The sequence below is a fragment of the Caloenas nicobarica genome, chromosome 2 (genome assembly GCF_036013445.1).
Source record: "Caloenas nicobarica isolate bCalNic1 chromosome 2, bCalNic1.hap1, whole genome shotgun sequence".
Lineage (NCBI taxonomy): Eukaryota > Metazoa > Chordata > Aves > Columbiformes > Columbidae > Caloenas > Caloenas nicobarica.
Genome location: NC_088246.1, coordinates 24,841,424 through 24,854,877, shown reverse-complemented (window position 1 = coordinate 24,854,877; position 13,454 = coordinate 24,841,424). Strand labels below are relative to the sequence as shown.

At 38.5% G+C, this 13,454-nt stretch overlaps 1 protein-coding gene across 2 annotated transcripts in view; it reads right to left on the bottom strand.

The window, feature by feature from the left end:
- CDK14 (cyclin dependent kinase 14) overlaps positions 1 to 13,454 on the bottom strand; it is a 324,587-nt gene that overhangs the window by 106,896 nt on the left and 204,237 nt on the right. The window lies entirely within an intron of this gene.

Here is a 13,454-nt window from a genome sequence, read left to right as displayed (position 1 = left end):
CTTTCCAATGACGTGTCAAGCTACCTGCGTATCTCAGAGCACTGATATTACACAGGCTAGATATTTTACCTCAGAAATAATTTCAATCCCTGTAAATTTACATAAGCTCAGCAGATACCTAATAGACGCTAGGACAGAAGATTTGCACAGATAGTGAAGCTGATGACCACCAAGGGCATGGCATGAACAAGAATGCACAGTAAATAATTGTCATTTTAAGTGGATGTAGTATACATAAAAATAGCACATTTTTAGGAAATACAAATTCTATTGACTCATGCGTTATGCTTTGTTCCTATTCATTTGAATTGTCCTCCTTCTTGTAGTGTGATTCAGACTTTCAGCAGCAAAGTATTTAACACTTCTCATGTGCATCTTCCAACTTCTGCACACATGAAAATTTCACTCCCATGTCTTTGGCACAAATAATAAATAAATTGAGAGAACTGCTATAATTAGTTCTCCCAAACCTGTTTTTCCTTCATGAGACATAACTGTTAAAACTTGCTGTAAGTGGAGCTGAGAGGAACACCTAATGTAGCAGCTCAACAAATGCATTCTGAATGAGTTGTGGAATTTGATATTTCACTAGTGCGATCTTCCTTGTTATAAATTTACACCCAATTTCCAGCATGAATGAAAATGCTAGGGACTGTTTTCAATATTTGCTATAAGCTCAGGCCCTGGAGTAAAAGGCTGATATTCTAATGTGAAAGCATTTCACACCAGCTGGTGCTTGTTTTGCATTGTCATAAATGTACAAAATCCCCTGCTCCTGCCTGCACTGCAAATCTTCTGAATAAATTCTTTCAGATCAGCATATCTCGAGTCACAGTGATATTCTGTGGTCACTTACACAAGCAGAAAACAAGTACAAAGTTAGTGTGAAAGTCTTTGGTCCAAGTATGTGAAGGTTTGTGACACTCCAAGGCAGGCTGCAAGACATCTACTCCCACTCATTTGGAGCCAAAGATTTTTTTTTTTTAATTGTGTCTGCTGCAATACACATATGCATCAGGAGCATCAAAGGAAGGACTGCTCTAGAATGTGTTGCACTTCTTAAACTGTGTAAGCTATGTTCATATCAATAAATTCAAGCTTAAAAGAAAATCTTAGAAGCAAGACTGGGAAGCTAAACCACAAAACATTTCTCTTGGACTTTGTCAGAAATTTATTTCATGAAATTTAAAAACTGGCTTAAAAACTTGAGGCAAAAGTAAGTGACCTCTTGGAGAGATACAATTCTCACCTCCCAAGTGTGCTTTATGATTCTAGGGCCTCAAATATATTAAGCAATTTACAATACTAATGTGTTTCTAATATAAGAATATTAATGCAAAGATCATCTTTCTCTACTATCAAATACAATAAGCAAATAGTCCAATTTATTTGTAGTATGACCAGGAAGAGGTGAAAGCAGAGCATGAAGGTATCAGAGAAACAAAAATGACAGTATCATTTCAATTAGAAAGTATTCATTCATGTGGTTATTTGGATATGCAAGTTCACTGATTTTATTTGTAAATATTATTTGTAAATATTATTTGTAGGACATTGCTTTCAGTCCTCATGAAACATGCCTTAATCAGCATTTGAATAAGATCAAACCTCACCCTGCAACCCTCAATCATCACTACACCCGTATTCATTTCCTTATTGCTATTAGCGAGAGAACAGTTCTCTGATTAAACACAGAAGACGTTAAGAGACACTGTTGACACTATGCCGTGATTAAATCAATTTGCATATAACTTTCACCCGGCTTGTGTATTAATCAAACTCCTGGTGCCAGGCACCTTCCAGACCAGGAGAGGGAGCCCGTGGATTAAAAACACAGCTTCTTGCATCAGTTTAAGAAATGCAGTCCTCAGTTTTGCAAGTCCTCTTAGAAAATCAAAGGAATATTCTCTCGTGAAATTTAATGAATATAAGAAAGTTAGCCACATCCTTCTAAATGTATGTTATCAATTGTATATTATTTTAGATGAGACATTTTTAGCTAAGGGACTGTACAGATAAATGTTAAACCAGCTAACAAAATCTAAAACTTCCAGTGAAAGGTAGAATATTTATCAGACCAGTTTAATGTAGAACTTGGAATATTCTGATTTTCAAGGTACCATCAGGTCCAGTAACAGAGGGCTTCATGGAAGACCACTTTTAATGAATCTTATGTGACTCACAATTTTTTTGTTTGTTCGTTTTACTAGTTTTCCAACCAACTTCTAATATTCCAGCACATCTGCTGTTACACTGCTTATAAGCCAGCTATGAACAAGTTCTGTGCATTGGAGTACTCAAACTTCCTCCCCTATTTACACCTTCTGTCAAGGGTAGCAGTCAGGGTCATTTTCCGTCATCTTAATACCTACCATTTTCAAGGTAGGGGCAACTTGGTAGTTCAGGGGAGGATCCAGACAGTGTATTTTAATGCATAGTACAAACAGTATAAAGACCATCCTTCTTCCATATGATTTTCAACATGGGTGACACAGAAATTCACAATATGAGACTATTAATCAGCAAACAAGGAGAAGGCAGCAGTGGAACAGCTGTAGGTTTGGATAAGATGGAACAGTCACTGCCCACAGGTATGTCAACATAAAGAGACTTGTAAGTATCATTTTGCAAGCAATGCTTTTAAGCAGCAATCAATCCCGTTTTGATGATGCGATTAGGCACCCCAAAGCAATGAGTTTTGACACCTACTATGAACAAAGCAAAGTGGAGTTTAAATATAACACCACGGTGGTGAAGGATCTGCCCTATTTTGGGGCTTCCAAAAGGGAATTAAGGGACTAACACAGAAAAGGAAAGCAGGGGAGGAGGGGGGAAACCAAGAGTCTTCTGGTTTACACTGTCCCTTGGCAGTTAAGGCTGATTATCCAGACCAAACCACTGACAAGACCTTAGCATCTAACTGAGTGTATGAGGAAGCTGGCTGTAGCAAACCAGTGGTTACCCAGTCAGTGCTGGAGAGCAAGTCTAACCTTATAGCAACCAGTGGCAGTGGAAGATACAGGAGACACAGAAGCTGGGGACAACAACTGAACACCAGGAGCTGTTATTTTATGGGTGACCTCCTAGCCCTACACTATCCTTTCCTGGTCCACCACTTCTCATCCCAACCACGCCACGAGGAGTTCTGTCTCTTCTACAGTTTAACAGTTTTTCTTTCCATTTCATGTTCCAAAAACATGAAAATAACCACTGTTGCCACAGCAGTCAAGCCCCAAGTTGATATTGTTGCTTATGTTTACCACTGAGAATTATTTTAAAAAAATAAGACTAACTTGTTTTCCTTTGTCTACTGATAATTTTCTTCTCAGTGAAGTAAACATTCAACTTGCATGGTTTGATATCCTATGTTTTTAGTTGAACCACTAACACAAAAATAATCTACAGTTCTCAAATTTTGAATGGATTTAATGTTTTCCAGGGACCAGGATGGCTGGGGCTTCTGCAAAGCAAACTCCAAAGCCTATTGGGGTTTTGCTGTTCCACCCTATATACAATTGTAACATAAAACACTCTGGGCTCTTTTAGTTCCTAACCAGTAAGATAAAACAACCTTCTCATTTGAAACTTGCTGTTCAAAATCAGGATCAGATTCTAATCTAATTTGTAGGGTGAGAAATCTGTTTATAGGAAAATAACAGATTTACATCAGGATACTGAGGGCCAAATACTCTTACTGCCAGTTGACATTGTTATAGTTCAGCAGAAAGTTACAAAAACAGAACCTGTGGTTCAAGTTTCCATATAAAAATATTGCCCAGGAAATGCAACACTAATGCATGAAGGTCTATCGCACTGCCTTAAATTTTTAATAGAAGAAAAGAAATTGTTTGCTTTCTGTGTCTGATTTTACAAAGACTCATCATTCCCCTAATTAACATGCTCCCTGGTGTCCAAGGGAGTAATTATTTTATGGTGAGCATTATGCCACTCTATCAACAGAACTAGTCATATTGTCCTGTATTCTGCTTTGAATGCAAAAATGTTCCCTACTACTGCCACGTAATGAGGTCATTCTGGGTAACAATTTGTCCAGAGAAATCACCTGAATCTCTTGAGATGAGCAGCGATGCAAATCTTCCCCACCAGCTCCTTCCCAAATGCTGGCATAATTAATAAAGAACAAGCATTTCCATTTCCACTGCAACATTTAAATATGCAAACCCATATATTACTGAAATAGTGCTTTAACCCTTGTAAGATCTGACAGTCCTCAAGAAAGGCAATGGTTTGGACTTCAACATGACAAAGACCGTGCAGCCAGTGGTATTATTGCGGATTTTGTAGCAACAGAGCAGAATGACAAGACCAGCATGCAAATCAGCTGCCTTCCCTTAGACAACATTATGGAAATCAGGCTAAGAAATTTGCTGAATTTTCAAGTTTTTTCACATTAGGTCAACTTAACTAAACAAAGTTTAGTAAAAAAATGTCAGGAGAGTGGTTTGTTTGTTTGTTTGTTTTTCTTTTGATAAAAAGGGGGTTTTGTTGAAAAATGCCATAGAATTTTAACTAGGAAAAGTTACAAGTTGTATGTAGAAAAATTTTCTTATTTTATTTTTCTTTTTAAGGATCATCATTATTTATTTCTGCTGTTCCTATTTCCTGGGTAAAACATACTGCGTTTAGTGAGTCCTTGGCTGTGATGTGCCATGGGAGACAACAGTTGAGGAACTGAACTTAATAAAAAGACGAAGAGAAAAAGCACCACAGAGCCATTTCCAAATCAGTAATCTCTCTCTTATGAGTGAGATATGGAAGTTTCAAATGTTCTGTTTTCCAACAAAAATTTGCTATATTCTCCCAAAACATGTATTTCTAATGAAACTTTCAACTTAGCCCAAAACCTAGGAGTCCTTTTCCTTAGAGGAAAGTATGTTACTGCTTTAGATTTGGCTCTTGAAAAGCAGTGCAAGTTCCAGGGTTTCACTGTGGCAGCACCATCACTCCCAGAGCCACATCTGAACAGGGAATATCCCATCTGGTCTGGAAGAAGAGAAGCTTATGTGATTGCTCTCCTCTGCAGTCTGTCCTGGTGCTAAGCCATTTGCCTAGGTGACCCAATTATTGCTGCACTCCCCTCTGGAGGACTCACTGTTGGGTAGATCTTAATCCCGTCTTCCACAACCGAGGAATGTGCTGTATTAGCACCTGATAATGTCAGTGAGCACAAAGCATGTGTAGTAGTGAAGACCAAAGGAGGAACTTCGTCCTTCATCTTAGCATTTGGTCTTAGTATAATGGGTTAAAAAAAAATCAGCAACTATTTGTGTATTATGCATGCTGACTCAGAGTCTGCCAACTGACAACTGCAGTGAGGCTTCCTGCGACTCTCTGCTGGGCACGATGGATGACAGCTGAGTGTCAAGTTGAATATCCAAAAGATAGCGACAGAAATCAAATTCCCTCAGTACCAGTTGTTTTTTTCACATCAGGAGCTTAGCAGTTCAGTTTCCATAGGGACAATAAACCTATCAGTTTGTGTAATGCACTTATGCATTCGTCACATAGAAGCCAAACACATTTTAACTTTGGGAAGGTTGTGGGTGTTCCACGATTATGAGCTGCATTGAAAAAATCACCTCATTATTTGCTACTGAAATATCTATCAGCTAAGATGGCAACAATATATTTATTTGGATTAACAAAAAATAAAGACCATATGCCTATTCATTGTCTTTGAGATTTAAATTATTGAAGCCTTGCTTCGTTGAATGAATGATATATAGTTCCTAAATCAGGAATCCACATCTATTGAAATGTAAAACAACTGAAGTAAGACTATGTGACCAAGGCACATCTCATCCTATGTGGAAAACACTAAAGGCCTTGTTCGGCACCTGAAAACTGTATTCTAGTTAGAATGTTTTTTCTTAGAAAATTCTTTCTGTATTTTTTTCAGTCAGCTGTCATCAAAACAACCCTTCATTATTCCCACACAGACAAGAAAATACCAGCCAAAGAGAGATGCAACATATTAAGCATACAGAAAATGGAGTAATGTAACTTGTATGATTCCTCTTCAGAACAAAAGTGTTAAACAAGAGCCCCTAGCTCTTTACAGACAAAAATCAGACATGCAAATTCTTATGTATAGAACAGGTTGTATTTTTTGCTTCCTTATGTCCCCATAAATGCTATCAAAGTCATTAAAAAAAAAAGGCAGCAAAACTTGGAGTGGTGACACAGGTAGAAGGAAAGAGAAATTCACCACAACTATTTCATCATATGCACAAAGGTAAAGTGTAACAGAAAATGTTTAATGTGACCTGCATTCATTTAGCTCATCAAATCAGAATTACAGATTTAAGAGAAAACAAGGCTGGTTAGAAAACAAGCTTATTGGAGTATTTCTTTTGCAAGTTATATTGTGAATGATATAAGCATTGTCAACAACAACAACAAAAAATTTTAAAAAGCAAGGTATGAAATTCTTTCAAGAGATCTAAGAAGTCTCTGCTACACAGATAATGAATACAGGACACAACAGCAACATAAAACAGAGAAGGTACCTCCTCACCAATCCCATAAGCTTGTTTCTGCTGTAGGTGAAGTAATGCTGTTCTCTGAAAACACAGAAGTTACTGAGGCTTATTCTCTAATGTGAAAAAAAGAACCAGTAAGAACAGAATGAGGTTTGCCTACAGCAAAAGGCTGACTCTTTCAGTCTTCGAGTGGAATACTGTCATTCTATTGTACATGAGTAATAAAAACACTTCCTTTGAGCATAAGGAGTGATTTATAAGGAAGCTGGCTTCTAAAACATTTAGGTAATGTGCCAGCGTGGATGAGGGAAGCAAAACATGAAATTAGTATCAACATTCCCACAAAATTTTAACAACACACATTAATTAAAGAAAATCAAGTTCAACTAATATTTGTGCTTTAGCTCTGTCGAGGATGAAAAATTAGGTACCTGAAACAGTAAAGGACCCAACCATTCTTAATGTCCTTTCCCCATAGAAGCAAAATACAAAGAAGTTTTGCCAGGAAACCTTTTTAATATGTGATTTTTCCAGCCTCACTTTGTGTGTATAAATGATATTTGAGTAGCTGCCTGATCGAAAAGTTCCATTTATTCCAACACTGTTTCCATGCAGTTTGCAGCACAAGTAAACAAACTCATCATTCTCCTCATACCCATGGTAACCACAGCTGCCTTTTTGCAGGACCCTGACAGAGACACTTCTGCAACTGTACTAACATGAGGAAGACGACGGGGACTGGAGGCTTCATAACCACACTTGTCCGCCTTTGCAGAGCCTGGCTCTGCCTACTCGCTCTGCACGAGCTGGGTGTGACAGCTGGGAGGAGGAAGAGGAGGAGGAGGAGGAAGCACAGACCCAGCGCTGCCGACCATCAGGACAGGACTAAATGAAATCCCCAGGCGGACAACAAAGCACTATCAAGGTTTGCTATGCTAGTTTCCTTAACTGCTTAGACAGAGGAGAGGTTTTTTTATTCCAATAAAGACCTACTGAATACCTACCACACTGGAAATCACAGAAACAGCTCTCAGTCAGATGACTTTTAAAAACTAAATCTGTCCATAACCCAATCTAAATTGGAGAGAGAGAAAAAACAGAGTTATTTGATTTAAGTTTCACAAGTTTCACAAAGCAAGTGTGAAACAACTTGTTCTGGGCTGTAGCATCCTCTTCCTACAGGTAATCACATATCATAACGCCCTATCATAGTAACTTACAACTTTCATAAAGGTTCATGTAGTGGAATAAACTGGTTTTTTATTTAGTGATTCTTACTAAAATACTTCTGTGAATGAGACGAATGCTAAAAATGCTAAGAAAAGAAGATTTGGCAAACTTATTTTGAAAACCAAGGGGCCTATGCTGGAGAAAGAAGATCTGAAATTAGCAGCAAAAGGAAAAAAGAAAAACTTCTGACAGAAGCTGCACTTTCCCTCAAATCAGTGCCACCATGCAGCAATTTAGCCAAATTACAAGTTAATTAAAAAGTGTAACGCCTGCTAAAAGGAGACACTGTTTAGTTCCAAAGTGAAAAGAGGGCTCCTCTGTAAGGGATGCTCCATGCTGAAGCAGCAGAACGGAGAACTTGTCCCTCCTGCTTTCCCAGTCACCTGGGCTGAGAAGCCTCCTTCCATCTGCAAACAATCTTATCATCAGAATAAAAAAATTCTCACATTAAACTAGACTTAGTGTCTCTGATATCTGCTTTGGACCTGCAGAAACTATAAAACACCTCGACAGAATGAAACTGATCCTTAGTAAGAAGAGACTTTGAAAGTTTTTGCAGACCTGAAAGCTGTGGATCAGGAAAAGACTGGGAAGAAAACTCGTGCAGAAGACTACAGCTGACCTCAACAAGGCAAGTTTGCTCTTCTGACATTGCCAGAGCTTGTGAGCTCTCAAATGAAGTTACAGAGGGAGAATGATTTCATCAAGGAAGATCTCAGTGTTAATACATGCAAAGAAGCAGCTGCTGCTGATTTCTGTGCTGGAAGGTCTCTTCCTTGGCATTTGGGAACAAACAGAATGGTTTTCTACACTGCTGAGCAGAAGGAAGACAGCAATTTTCTGTCAGAAGGACCCCCTGGCTCACAAACCATGCTTGTTTACGTATCCTTTAAAATCTCCTCTGATTTACTCTGTACAGAAAGGCGTATACTCTGCATTTCAGATTCCTTATCCTGTTTGAGTTGTAAAGCCTTTGGAATAACCCACCCAAACGGACAGTCCTCTCCTATATATGCTCTTTAAAGATTTATTTCAAGTTTTTTTTACTGACTTTTTTTCTTTAAACCAAAAAAGGGAGAAGAAAAAAAAAAGGCCAAAAGCCTGTGGAGGCTTTTATAAAATGTACTTCCACAAGCCCTGCTGTGCTGGCTCAGCAGCTGGCTCATTTGAATTCCAGGTATGCACTACACAGGGTTTTTTTGGAAATGCTGGCTTATCGGAGAAGCAATGCTGCTTTTGGATCATAAAGCTGGCTTTGTGGTCTTTTTGAAGACCATAAACCTGGCTTAGTTAACACACATGAATTCCTACCAGGTGTCACAGTGTCCAATCCCATTGGCACGGGCAAAGCTACACCATTGCATTGGGACACTTAAAGGCTTTAAAGCTGCCATTCAGCCAGAGAGCTTATTTAAATAATTAACTGACTCAATTTATGCACCTTCCTTTGAATCATCATAAAAATAGCCAGGGAAACATTTTTATTTAAAATAAAATGATGTTTCTTCACTGTACCATGAATTAACTATAACTATTTGAACAAACCAGCACATTCAGGATCACATCCATTCCTGGTAAGAATCATCACAGCACCAGGATTTGACCTGATGGTTTTTATAGAAACCAATCCACACTTTCCCAGAGCAAAATCCCACTCCAAAGCAGTCAAGCAAACTGTACTTCTCAGATACTGGAAACCCTTTTTCTCTGACCTGGTGCCCACTCACACACATGGGAGGAAGAAGTGTGTCATGTTATGACACCATCCCAGGACTCACCATCCCTTGTGCACAAGGAACAGCATCCGCACAGCACAATAGAAGCCCATGACGTTCTCCCTGCATGACAGAAATACATTTGCAGTGGAGAGGAAAACTGCTATACTAAGGCAGATGGAATATTATAGCTGGGCTAACTGAGCTGCTGAGCTCACCATCTGAAAAAAAAAAAAAAAAGTTAATATAATGCAAATGCTTTGTCTCACCTAAAAATCCTGGGGAGATAACGTATACCGAGACCTATATATTAAGCCTGGTTCTCAGCTTCACAGAACAGCGTGACACCAGAATCTGAACAGATCATTCAGAGCTTGCCAACTCCTTATTTTGCCAACTGAGGTCTTGATCTTGTAATAATCTCAATTTTGAATAGATTCGTGCAGCCACACGGAGCCCAGTGAAGCAGTGGGTATTTTGTCAAGGTTTTTCAAGCAACCATTTGTTCAATTTGCAGCGAATGAAGGCAGCCAGTCATGCTGCCATTTGAAGATGTGCAGGTCCAGGTGTTACAATATTTCTGAAACAGTGAGTGCATTAATAATGAGCTCCAGTTGTGTTGGATACATGTGGTAGATATATCAGCACTCTTCCTGGATGTCTAAGTATCCTACTGGTTTCTGTACTGAACCTTATCAGAATTCTCAGAGCAAATCATTTTTAAAATGTCTAACCTTATCACTAAAAATCCATTTCAAGTGATTCAGTTTCAAGTGTGCCTCCTACAAACTACTGCAGCATGATGCTTGGTGTATTCATTCCAAAACAGCAGTATTTTGCTGCTAAAAAAGCAAGAGTTTTATACTTCCATCCTGAATCATAGGAACAGAACAGACAAGCAGAATGAATAATGGAAAACTCTAAGTATTACAGAAATACTTTTTTTCCTAAAAACGGAGGAAATGTCAACCTACTTTTGATGAAGAGACACTGGCTATAAAAGCAGAAGAGACATTTTAAGTGGGGTTGGGGCAGAATCCCAGGGAGATACTCATTCTCATCCAGAAGACAGTAAGATCAATTGGGAGGCTGCAGCTGAATAGAACCCGCATCCCACAGCAGTGTAGTGAGCTGGCACACCTCACTCCAGAGCACTTCGGAAGTAGAGCATCTACCCATTCTCCTGACACCTTCTTCATCCATTTCCTTGTAAGTCCGGTAAGAGGGATGGGTTCATTTTCCCGACACCACAAGATACATGCCCAAATGCAGAGATCAGAAGTGGGTTTTGAAAGAGTGCCAGATTTTGAGACACTCAGATTTTCTGAAAATTAGAAACTGTGTAGTTTAACCATTTATTACTCATTTAGCAGCTGTGGCTTAACAATCAGCTGGCAGGTGGTGTAAGACTTTTCATTTTGCTTATTTAAATGAAGGTGAAAGCAAGTGTCGCCCAATTGAAAGAGGCAGCTGCGCTCACAGCTTCAGTGAACCCATTTGTTTGCTTTGACATTAGTGTACTCAGTAACTTTGCCTGTGACTTCTGAGCTCTCAGAAACACCAGGCAGGAGGGATTAGTGTGTAGTCATCTCCTGTCTCCATTTAAACTTGCTTTAAGCCATGTGCAGGGCGGTTGCAGTCCTCGCTCTTTGCAGCCTCACTTTTGGGCAAAAGTGGACTACATCCCTGGAGCTGCTAGAACTGTTCCTCTCTGCTCACTAGAGAAGGGAGCTGAGAGGACTGGGCAGGATTTGGAGAGCATAACTGCCTGCAGCTCCAAAAGGAACTGAGGGGGCTTGCATTGAAACAATCGATGATGAAATGTGAATAAATGAAGGCAAATCTACAAAAGATTGGAGCTGCTTAGCACCTGCATACCATGGTCCACTCTTTTTTTCAAAAAGGCAAACAAAAAAAACAAACCAGAGGGGGAAATGACTAAATAAATAAATAGGATATGCAAATACAGAAATGAAAATTTGCAAAGATATGACGGAGAGCATCGTTACCACTAGTATATAATAATGATGGAAAGTAAGAGAAAGAATGGAGTTGCAGTTTCTTATCACCCACCTCCAATACATTAAGGTCCACAAAAATGCATGGCCTGAAATACTGACAACACGAAGGCTGAAAAATTATGGAGGATCAGGTACAAGAACAGTAAAATGACAACATTCATTCTTTAACGTGAGCAATGTTGCTCTTACAAGGAAAATCATAACATTTCAGAGGTAAATTTAAAAGATCTCACTGAATTAGTAGAAAGGGAGATGTTACAGCAATGAAACAAGGAAAACTAACTACATGACTTGTCAGAGAGAAAAATCAACTTCTCAACAGTGCAGGCACAGCTGATCTCTTGGACTATGTGAACAATGCAGATGAGCAGCATGATGTTATCATTAAGCTAGTTAAAAGGCTGCAAAAGCAACAAAACCATGAAAGCATCAGCAAGAATAACATAATATCTAGCAAAAGTGGTAGGAAGCTGCACTGAAAGCACATTTTGCTGAAAGTAAATGAAGCCCAAAGAAGAGATTACTCTAGTAAGAAACAGGTGTTTCACTATCCTTAGTTTTCAGCTACATTCACTGGTCTGATAAATTATTTTTTTTATGGAGTAGAGTACTGTACAGATTTTATGGAAAGCTCCATAAAACAAACAAAAGAGGATTTGTCCTGGCTACAGTTTTACCCTGCTTTGAGCTGCTGAGTGGTTGATAAAGCGATAAGAAACAGTGAGGTCAGCAGGACCTCGTCTCTGCCCCTTCCAAGAGAATGGAGCAATAGTAGCAAAAAAACACAACTATATTATGTTCTAAGAAGAAAACGAGTTACAAGAAGGGAAGTAACTGCAGAATATTTTTTAAAAACTTTAAAAGGAATTGAGCAAGAGTTATTCTAAAAACATAAATCCCTCTCTATGACCCAGAAAAGTTTCATCAAATTGAAAGTTTACAAGGTCAACTGATTTCTCACCCATCAAGAGATGTAGAAATCCAACCCTAAACTTTCAGCACAATAACGAGATGACTAAAATTTCCTTTGATTTCTCCTCTGGATGTAATCATCATCAGGGCAATCACATTTATGTGAGAACATTCCCACTGCAGCATACTACACACTGTTAAGAATTTGCCTTATGCTGTTCTGCTCCACCACTGACAGGTTTGAGAGTTTACAACATGGCCATTTGGATCATGTTGTGCTCCAAAAAAGCACCATGAAGAATTCTCATTCTGTTTGCACAAAACATATTATTTGCTCCCTCCAATGTACTCAGAAACAGACCTCAATTGCCAGAAATACTGCTATGCAGTGATATACACGCACACTCTAAAGACAAATAGTGAACACGGGACAGTTTTCCTCCTGTAACTGACAGCTGGAGAATCCAGTTTTGCTATGGCTTCCATGGTATTTTAAATTGAGCACTTGGAAGAACAGAGAAGGAAGAACCAAAGCAACAAGAATGAAACATAATATTGTATAATTCAAAGCCTGCTCTATTTCACACTCAAACAGTTGAGAATACCTACTGCTTTAAGATCCTAGACAGGTAATTGTCTTATTTTCAGTTCTTGTATGAGACCTCTTTTTTTGGACATCTTCTTTTCAAATATATTCCATTTCTATAGCCTTTTTTCTTTCTTTTTCCTACTTATTAATACTGATTTTGTCCAGTATTTTTCAAGGCAGGTTCAAACTAATGCAACTTTTTTCCTACTGGTTACTTTTCTCTTATAAGAAAAAGAAAATAATAACAATTTAAAAAATTAGAATAAAAACATTCAGGGGACCTGCGCTCCTTCTGATTATCTTTTCTCTGTGCAAGTCACATAAATAATGGCAACACATAATTAGTAGACACACAGAAATCGTGTGACAACATTTTTATTTGCATATTTAAAACTCAGACAAGATTATGCAAAGTTTTCAACATAAGTCAAATTAAATGCCTAAATTATTTAACCATAGACAATTATGAACTAGAAAAGCAGCT